This window comes from Leptinotarsa decemlineata, unplaced genomic scaffold, assembly GCF_025532065.1.
Source record: "Leptinotarsa decemlineata unplaced genomic scaffold, Ldec_3_MD MMD2_tig00001393_RagTag_RagTag, whole genome shotgun sequence".
NCBI lineage: Eukaryota > Metazoa > Arthropoda > Insecta > Coleoptera > Chrysomelidae > Leptinotarsa > Leptinotarsa decemlineata.
In genome coordinates this window covers 8,971,941-8,982,505 of record NW_027412562.1, presented here as the reverse complement: position 1 = coordinate 8,982,505, position 10,565 = coordinate 8,971,941, and the positions used below count along the sequence as shown (strand labels likewise).

Below are 10,565 nucleotides of genomic sequence, written 5' to 3'. Positions count from 1 at the left end.
TTTTATTTGTAACATAGAAATTTTCATTTCTCTTTTCAAAATGATTTTGTGTAGTACCAATAAAACTCTACGATATTTCAACCGACTGTACTTTCATTGCCGAAAAGCTTCAAAGCACTACGTTTAGGCAGAATACAAAATATAATAAACCGCAATGGTCAGAGGTACAATCAACCAAACTCTATTCCTTTTTTTATTACTGGTCTATATAACTCAATAAAAATGAAGGGATTTTGCAATGTTTATTGGCAGTAAACAAAACACGGTATCCTCAACTTTAACCCAACAAGTGCGGGCAATTTTAGTTTCATCTTGAGCAATAAAAATAATAAAGTAAGGCGACTGGACTTGAAGTAGATTGCCTGTTGATATGCAAAAATATGCGTCAATATGCATATTTTTCTAATCCAACATTGAAACTCAGGCAGTTAAAAAATTTAACAGGTCTTCCGGAAAGGAGAGAGTATAATTACAAGTTTACCAGCTCCAAAAGTCTCGAAACTGGTGATTTCCAACACGTGTGTGTATTTTGGCTTGTTGTAACTAATTGGTCAATTTTATTCGGTAAATACTATGACCAAACATAAACCGATCAGATGTTCATCTGAAATGTTTCTTCACCTATTTAGTTTACTATATTCACGTTTTCATAAAATCCAACGAGTTCAACAAAAGCGTTTCATAGAGATTGTTTATCTTTCATTTATGCTACCTAGGTAGCATAATGGCTATTCGCAGTCCGTCAGCCATATCACATTATAGAATCATCCCAACGTTTATCATTTTCTTCGTTCCTAAAATACTTCAAATGAAACTATTCAATTATTCAACAGCTGATTTTTGATAGCAGCAGTCATGGACATAAGATGTTTGTATATATTAGGCTATATCGAATCTCTTTGAATCTCAATTCATGATCGAGCTCTATACCCAAATCATGAGGTGAATTATCTACACATATTATGATTGTGTATATACAAAAGAAGTAGTCTGTTCACCGGCATTTATAAAAAGAACGCGTTTTACGATTGAATTGATAAGTTTTTCTCAATATAATTTATTAATTTTTCAGCATGCTTTTGTGGTTTGTATGGAATGATGAAGATTTTTCAAAACAGAATAGGATCTAAAATAGAAACACTGCAATTTTTTTTTAACTTGAACTGCTAGGAACTGCCGCAGGAAAGAATTTTAGGCCATTGTTACACAGTAAAAATAAAAATCTCAAAGTGAAGAAAATTATCTCGATTTAAGGAAATCTTGCTCTCCTATATTCATGAAGAAATATTTTTTTAAACTGAGAAACATATTCTCTCAAGTTGAATTTGAATCATTATTTCAAATGGACTGAATAAACGCTTCTTTTAAGTAAAAAAAAAGTATTCCACCAAGATTGTGCATACATTTCAATAGAAATCATCACATTAGTTCAAGAGAAGTAAATATGCATTCAAAACTGTTTTGGGTTTTGAAAGAATGATATGTTTACTTGGAGCATTATTTAAATGTCTCCGTATGAGAATTTTTTTTTTCATTTGAAGAGGAGCATTTTTCTTTGAAACACTTCTATTTGTATGAATCAAATAACTCATTTACTTCATCGAAGATGAACTTATGCTTCTGTTTATAAACTGTCCCTCTCATTTGGATGTATTTAGTTACTTGAATCCAAAGTATCTCATCTGTAATATGAACAGCTCTAAGTGGTAAGGAAAGAAACTAAATAATACATTACATGTTACGATTGGTTTATTTGAAGCAATTGCAAATCATAAATATTATACATAAATATAGAAGTATATAATAAAGAAAATACTTTTGTCTAGTTTCTACTGTGTTTATTTATTCGTTACAATTTTCTTCATTCTATATTCAACATGAATTTCTACAAAATAAATAAGTCATCAATCGAACCATAAATATTATCCTGAAAAGCATGTGATAAAAAATAAAACGTAATAGAGAACTAAATTTTCTTTGCTAATCTTTGCTCAAATATCATATTCCAACTGCACACTTTTGAGAGATTATGCAGTTATACAAATAACATAAATAAATATTCAATAAGAAAAGAAAATATAAAAGGGACATATTCTTAACAAATTGCAAATTAACAAATGAAATGAAATCGAAGCCTATAAACAACATTACAACTCAGACAAGAAAATGAATTAATTTATTAGTAATTTTACACAAATGAAGTTTTTAAAACTAGATGCCATTCTGGTAAATAACATTAAAAAAATCACTGTCGTCGATTAAGTTCTGCATTCTGCTTTTGTTTATCCACAATTGCCGGAACATCACTTGGATTCTGAACCAAAAGAAGAAATCAGCACATCATCCTTAGCCACTATTTCAAATATATAGAAAGGTAAAAATATGAAAACAGCAGCCACTTAATAAAAAAAAAAATTGAATAGAACTGGCCGATACTTGATGAAAATCCATATTTAAAAAACTAATCAATAGAGTTCATTCTATGATTTTCACTATGAGGGTTTTACAAAAACCGCGACACGTGTTTCGCTATACAATAGCTTCTTCAAGCATAACCTCATGCCTTTTCACTATAAGGGTTTTACAAAAACCGCGACACGTGTTTCGCTATACAATAGCTTCTTCAAGCATAAGGTTATGCTTGAAGATGCTATTGTATAGCGAAAGGCGTGTCGCGGTTTTTGTAAAACCCTTATAGTGAAAATCATAGAATAAACTCTATTTCCAATAAAACCCTGTTTGAAACCCTGTATAAAATGTTTCGTTATAAAAATGTAACTCATGATCATACAGACATACTTAAAGGAATATGATTCGCTATTTAAATAACAGCATTCACGTTTTTTTTTGGAAATTCATATTTCATCTCTAGTGAGTTTGGTAATATTTCTACCAATTTCTTACATTCCTAACGGAAAACTAACAAATAATTTCAAGCTGAGTAGGATATATTCAATTTGTTCCCAATGAATAACATAAAAACATTTCTGAAGTGATTACAGAAAGCAAAGACGTTTCGGAATTTAACAAATATTTACATGTTGAAATCAGAAGGTGGCTGTCACATATAGAAGCTTTTTATACCTACTGGCGCCTATTTTGGTATTTTTTGTATTATAATTTATTGTAGAGACTATAAGTACCTCTATCTTTCAAAAAAAAAATGAATTCGGTCTGAGAGAAAATCAAATTTTGTTTAGAGAAAATGCTCTTATTTGAAACAAGAGATTAGCAAATTTGAATCAACGTGGAGGAATTATCAGTTTAAATCAATATACACTTGCAGAGCTCGGCAAATGTAATAATTCAAAAATCATTCATTTTCATAGTTTCATATTCATAGTTTTAGGTCGGTCGGTAGCCAAGCGGTTCGGCGTGGGTGCTTTGTTCACTCACTCGAATTGACTGCCGTGTTGGTCGGTGGTTCAAGCCCTAGTCTGAACGATCGATCTTCACTTGCTATCGTCCGTGTTAGGAATCACACGTTAAAAGGTAAGACATCGTTAATCCTTAGCTCACACAAGTTTGGACTTCTGAGGGTTGTCGTTCGTAGGGGTGTGACAGCTGGTTAACGGAAAAACAGATTTTAAACAGATAAACAGATTAAACAGATGTGTGAAAAATTACGGAGCATTGTTAAAATTTTCGCAAAATGAAGGCAAAGTTAAGAGTTGCCGTCAAAGTTTACTACTTTCTCTTCGGTACTACGTATACAACGCGGTACTTACTGATATAACGGAGTTTTATCCAATTATAATATTTACCCATGAAAATATCTTTCAACTGTGCAAGACCCCAGTCCTGTAAAATCTGTTCCATTATGGTTGATACAAAATAATCGTAAAGAAATTGCACTGCCTACAGACACATAAAACACTTCCTCCTCAAAAACGCAATACACCAACATCACTTTCCAACACATACTAGCGCGTACGCGGTGTTAACACGGAATTTCCCGCTCCCCTCTCACTAGAGTGGGTCATAGAAAGACCAGAGCACCACATGATTTTTAAACTGAAATGAATGAAATACTTCTTTAAAAGAAACCCTGTTCATTCTATACAAAATTCCTGTTATTTTCAGTCGATCATAATATAGTTTTGTATGTAGATTCACAAAACTCTTGTTATAAACGAATTGAGTTATTTGAAGGAATACAGTAATGAATTCAAACAAACACTATGTGTTCAGATCAAGTTGTTATTGCTCTTCATTTGAAACAGTTTATTTTTCCCTTCAAATAGGTGGTGTATTTTAAGATGATATTATATTTTCTTGATTCAAAATAGTTCATCTTCGCAATGATATAATCAAACGAATGATGTCGTTGAAAGACCAAGAAATTTGATTTCTTTGTTGAAAAAAGTGTGATTTTCTGGTGGAACATGACGATGTTGGCATAAAGTGATAGTTTTTCCAATAGAGATAAAAATTTCAAAGCAATGATCTTCTTTTAAAGAAATACTTTTTACTGTGTATTCTTAATTTACATAACTGATATCAACAAATGAAATGAATGTGATTATGAACATTATTTTGCTGATGATGCCCTAGTATCGGTTAGTGATAAAGATATAGATGTAGCTATTCAAAAAATTAATGAAGCATTGAATAATATTGCTACATATTTGAAAACTAATAAATTGAATCTAAATGTCAACAAAACAAATGCTATGATACTTTCTACACCGTTCAAGTACAGATAAATTAGATTCAAATCAAATTGAAATGAAAATAGAAAATGACAAAATTGAGCTCATTACTGAATTCAAATATCTAGGATTCATGTTGGACAAGCATCTATGAATGAATAACCATTTCACTCACATACAGATTTTTTTTTTTGAAGAAATGATATTTTTTCACAAGAGTGTCCCAACACTTAATATGTAATCACGGATAACTGTATATAAGACCATTATACGACTACATTTCGAATATTGTCCCACTTTTCTATACACAGGTGATTTAAATAAACTGAGAACACTACAAAAACGACAGAATCGCGCAATGAGGATTATTTTGAGATGTGACAGGAGTACCTATATATCTTTGATCTTAAATATTCTAGAATGGTTATCTATAGAAAGTAGGCTTACATATTTAAAGATGATTTATATTCACAAAATGTTGCATTACCTTCTACCTTCATATTTTGACAAATTTGTAATTTTTAATAATCAAGTCCATCAGTATAATACTAGAGTAAGCAATAATTTGTATGTAAATAATCGAACAAAAACGTTCAAAACTAAAACATTAATTTTTAAAGGATTTATCAAGTATAACATTCTACCTGAAAGTGTAAAGTCTTCTAACAGTCTTATTCTGTTCAAAAGAAATCTCTTAGACCATTGGTGAGACCATTAATGTGATACCAAATTATTATGTATTATTTTTTATGTATTTTCAATTATTGTAGGTAAGACTACTTATTAACAAATATCAGTAGATTTATTTTCTATTATTTTGTTTATATGTATATTAATGTTAACATTATTGTCATTGTTGTATATTAGGATGTATCCTATTTGAATAAAGCAATTCATTTCATTTTAATGATTTTCCACATATTGCTGTTTTTGATCATTCAACAGTTTATGTTATTCACGAGTTGTTCATGAAAAGTTTCTAAGGATTCAAATCCCTTATACAAATAGTTGTTTTCACGGCTAATGAAATGTAGGGATCGTATATTTCACAGTAAGTTCATTTTATATCGTGATTATAAATTTTGACCTTGAATTGGGAAGTATAAAAAATCCGCTATCTATAGGTCGAATAGTTTCATCTACAGCTGATTGCTCGAGTGATAATTCTGATGAAAAACAAAGTTTTAATTGACATGTATCTAAGAAAATGTTCAGGTCGAGTGGTTAATTATTTCCTGATTCTTCTCAGATGAATGCATTGACATAATAAGTATTCATTTTCAAATTGAATAGATGCCTACATCTACATATCGAAATGATTGACTGAAAAACAATTGGGAAAACTACTCAAGCACTGTTTGAATTTGTTTCATTCAGCTCTTACATACGTTGAATTTTCGACTCACTTCTATACTTTATTTTTTTCTCTAACGTGTCTTCTATGAATAAATGTTGATAGTAATTTGTAACAGAAACTTTATGCCTGGTTTACTCTTTACACAATTTCCTGAAACGAAAGAAAGTAAAGCGTCGATAAATCCCCGAGAGTGGAACATTAAGCCTCTAACAATTTCTTCCAACATCTTAATCGTGAATCGAATACAATCATTTCATGTCAAGAAATACATAAATCTCCTTTTATGCCATATACATTCATTCACACTTCGGAAAAATCTCATAATGTGTCGGTAACGCCTTTCACACAAACTAAATGGCCCGAATGAACAAAAATTTCACGTCTTTATCTTGGAAGAGGCTGGAGTCGCACCTGAATTGTTGAAGACGTCAACTCCAAAATAAATATTTGGAGACTTTCGGCAATAAATCGCATTACACTTGCGGTTACAATCGAACGTCCATTCACGCTTTATATCAATGGTCTCAGAAGTTTGTTGGTTGTTCGAAATCGAGGTGAGGTAAAATTTCGTATTGAGTGAGATGCATGTTTCAAATGGGCTATTTTCATGTTCCATTATTTTTGCTGGAATATCAATTAATTAAACACTTTTATTCACCACTACAAGGATACATAGAGACCTGGTTTTTCAAACGAAAAATTGTATGTTGCAAAATTCTTACTTAAATTTCAATAAATTATACGTCACATCAAAATGCAAATCTGACCAACAATTGTATAAGAAGAATATTTTATTTCCTCAATCATCGTCACACCGTTTTGATATTGAATAAAGGTATATTTTTCCGGGTTTTAGCTGGAAACAGTGGGGTGATTGAAGAGGCTATCGCTGTCATTCACATTTGCCTGTTCACATACACAATGCGACCCCAGTTTTAATCGAACTTGCTTTGTAAATTTCCACCAAAAGGACATCAAAACAAGAAAGTATATTTCTCAAACCTGTAGACATAAATGACATTATGAGTATCATAAATTTACCTAAAATAGTTGAAATAGTGACAAAGCTGAGTTGCCAAGCTATTACTTGATTCAATGCAAGACCTACTTTAGAAGTAAGTAAAGTAATACGTAATATAAAATATATATTTTTCATTTCCTTTGAATTCTTTTACATAAATCTGATCAAATATTTCTCAAATACTAATGAATAGTTATATTGTTATGACATGTGTTGATTTAGGTAACTGTCCGAATTGCTTTTCAAAATTGGGAAATATTTTCTATGTTTTACTGACAGCTGTATACATTCAACAGTTCTTTATATTCTCAATAAATTCTCAAGGAATTACAGAAAAAAGATCATGGCATCTCTATTACGAAGGAAAATGTTGAAAATTCCCAAAAAAAGATTTACTATCCGTGGTTGTTTGTTGGGGAGAACCGATACCTCGGTTTTTGTGGCATTGAATTGAACCTGGTTAGTTTCACCCCAATTCGAATTCACTTCTAGATCATCATTAAGATACTGTCTAATATGATATAAAATTTTATTGATTCTTACAGGATTTTAAATCATATCATATTAGACAATGGAAGTCGGAACTAATGAAATTCATCATGAAACATTGTCAATCACCTTTGAACAAGAATATGGGAATTTTCAGAAACAATTATGGAAGTAATTGAAAACTTTAAAACGCAATTGACAGATTTTGCACCCGATAAAGAAAATACAATATCTATGATATTATTAATAACGATTGTAATTTGATTCACATTGGAACAACTTTCAGTAATTCAATATCACTGACAAACGTGATATAAGATTAAATGAAGATATACAATAACGCAACATTTTCTCGAAACAGAGGACAAATTGAATTTGATAAAGCAGATATATTACATTCAAAAAGAAACCTGTTTAAATTTTTTGAAATGGCTCAAATGATAGATGAAAAACCATAATTGGTTATTTCGTTATAAACAGAATGTAAACTGAAAGAATTTAGTTGTAAAAATATTGTTTAGCGTTCCACAACGAGTATCTAAATGTTAAGGTACACAACACGCATCTCCTCATTTTCGAACTTTCTACAATGCATCATAGAAAAATTTGAACCTTTTGCATAACAGCTTCCGAGCTATTCTACCGTCAACACCACTACAGTTTTTGATTTATGAATGTTTTTGTTCGGGAGATAGGGAGCTTATGTGGTGTGTAACTGGGCTCCTTGGCTTTTTACTTCATTCAGAAATAGCGTGGGATAGTTATAGTTCACGATTTGAGAAAACGGAATGAAAGAACTCAGGAATGAATGGCATACGGAAACGTCTGTTTTGTTTTGATTCATAGGCTCGAGATATTGTTACGATGCGTTTGATTAAGTACTGTAAGTACTGTCTCTTTTCTGAAACAACGACCGTTTTATCAACATTTGAAAAAAATATAAAAACATCAGCCCTAACTTCAGGCGATAAACAATATCCAGTGGCCTACCAATAAATATTTTTTTGAAGAAAACAAGCAAATAAAATGAAATTTATTGCTGCAGAAAATTAATTTGATATTATAACCCTATTATACTTTGGTTCTGCATATAATGGTTTTAAAAATAACTTTCAGTATGTTTTTGATCAAGTAAATTCCCTGAAAACTTGAAAGTTTTCAGGGAATTTACTTAATATCAATATCAATATCAATAATTAAATAAATAATAGGACTACTTCAGTAAAAGGCTTGAATTGTTAATAAATTCATAATGAACAAAAAAGACTCGAAGCATATTTGTCATAACTGCAATAGTTTAAAAGTTATTATAATTATAAAAGCGAAGGAGCGAATGAAAAACACAAGTATCAAGGTTACATAGTTACTTTTTTTATAGAATAAAGTATTGAAAAAAAAAATAAAAAAAATTGTTTATAACAATTTTTTTTAATAAACAATTAAAAAAGAATAAAAAAAGTTTTTTCAAAACCTAAAAGAACAATAGAATTTATGATTTAAAAAAAAACGGTTCCTTAATTTTAATATTTAGTTGCAAAAAACGATTGTTGATTAACGAACGCATTTTTTAGCAACAAAGAAATTTTTTTAAGAAATATTTTTTTTTTCTAAAAATCATGATTTTTTTCAATTAACATAATGAAAAAAAAAATTTTTTGAATTGCTTATAAACAATGTATTTGTTTATTATTATTTAAATTTATTAACAATAGCTGTGAAAAAACTAAAAAAAATATTATTGATTAGTTTTTAGCCATGAGACATTGAAACAATAAAAAATTGAAGAGAAATGATTTATAATGTATTTTTTATAAAATTATAATTTTCAATTGTTAATAAAAAAATTGAAAATAACAATTTTTTTATTTTGGCAACGGTGATCTATTTTTTTGCCTATTAAGGATAACTTTACCAAAGGAAAAAATGCCAGGTTTTTAGTTTAATAATTATAGGGATTTTTATATTAACTTTCAATTCAGAAAAACAAATTTATAATTAACGTTAAAATTGGGATAAACATTTTTTGACTGCGGATTATTATTTATTGATGTATTCCAACATTACATGAATTTTTTTATTCCTTAATATTTACATTTACATAAGTTTAAATAATTTTTTTTGTTTTTATGTCAGAGTGACGAAAGGCGCGCGGAAGCCAGACTACCCGCTTTTGGCTCTAATTTCAGGGCTCTGTAAAAATTATAAATAATCGAGATACAGTTTCGGGAGTCGGTTCTTTTTTCACACAAAATCATTGATCTTTTCAAATCTTTTTTCAAATTTCCAAAATTTTGAAAATTTTTCGAGATATTAAGAAAAAACTAAAGCCCCATTTTTTTTTCAATTAATATTTATTACTTTTGTAATTTTTATCGGCGCGTTTTCTGACCTTTCCTTAAACTTTCTAGGCAAAAATACGAATCGAATGACACCTTGGTCGTAATTTTTGGACAGGGCTGAAAAATGTCACCAAAAAGAGTTAAATCGAGTACATGTGAACCAGACTATTATGTATAAGAAGAAATGTCAAAAGACAATGTACTAGAAAATTCAGCCAGCACGTGTGTGCTGTGCACAGTGATGTGAACTATCAGAAATATACCTGTAAGTGCTTGTCTCCTTCCTGATTACATCGTATTCTAGCTTTCCCCATTGGCTCCTCAATACCAAAACTTCAAGAAATGGAAGTTGTCCTACGTGAATTTTAGTGATAGAAATCTGTTATTTAAAAAGGAAACAAAAGTCCTCAATATTCTATCTTTTATTATCGAATATCGCAAAAACATTATCCACATACTTCAGCCGTATCCTAGGGAAATACTCTGATTTTTCTTGGTTTCCATTTCGAATTTGCTCATGAACAGGTTTGCCACGTAGGGAGACAAGGGGTTACCCATAGCCGTTCCCTCCTGTTGTTCATAAAAGCAACCTGGAAACGGTTTTGTTTCATACACACATTAGTGAGAGGAACGACTTCACCAATTTCGTTATTATTGAAATTATTTTTCTCTAGTTATTCCCTTAGGTTTGTAAGGTCTGTGGAATT

The 10,565-nt window shown here is 30.2% G+C and overlaps 1 long non-coding RNA gene across 1 annotated transcript; it reads right to left on the bottom strand.

Moving 5' to 3' along the window:
* Nucleotides 1-2,161: 2,161 nt before the first annotated feature.
* Nucleotides 2,162-4,002, bottom strand: LOC141482576 (uncharacterized). The gene is made up of 2 exons (XR_012465593.1): nt 3,765-4,002; nt 2,162-2,314 (listed from the first exon to the last, which is right to left on the bottom strand). It is a non-coding gene; the product is annotated as an uncharacterized lncRNA (long non-coding RNA).
* Nucleotides 4,003-10,565: the final 6,563 nt, after the last annotated feature.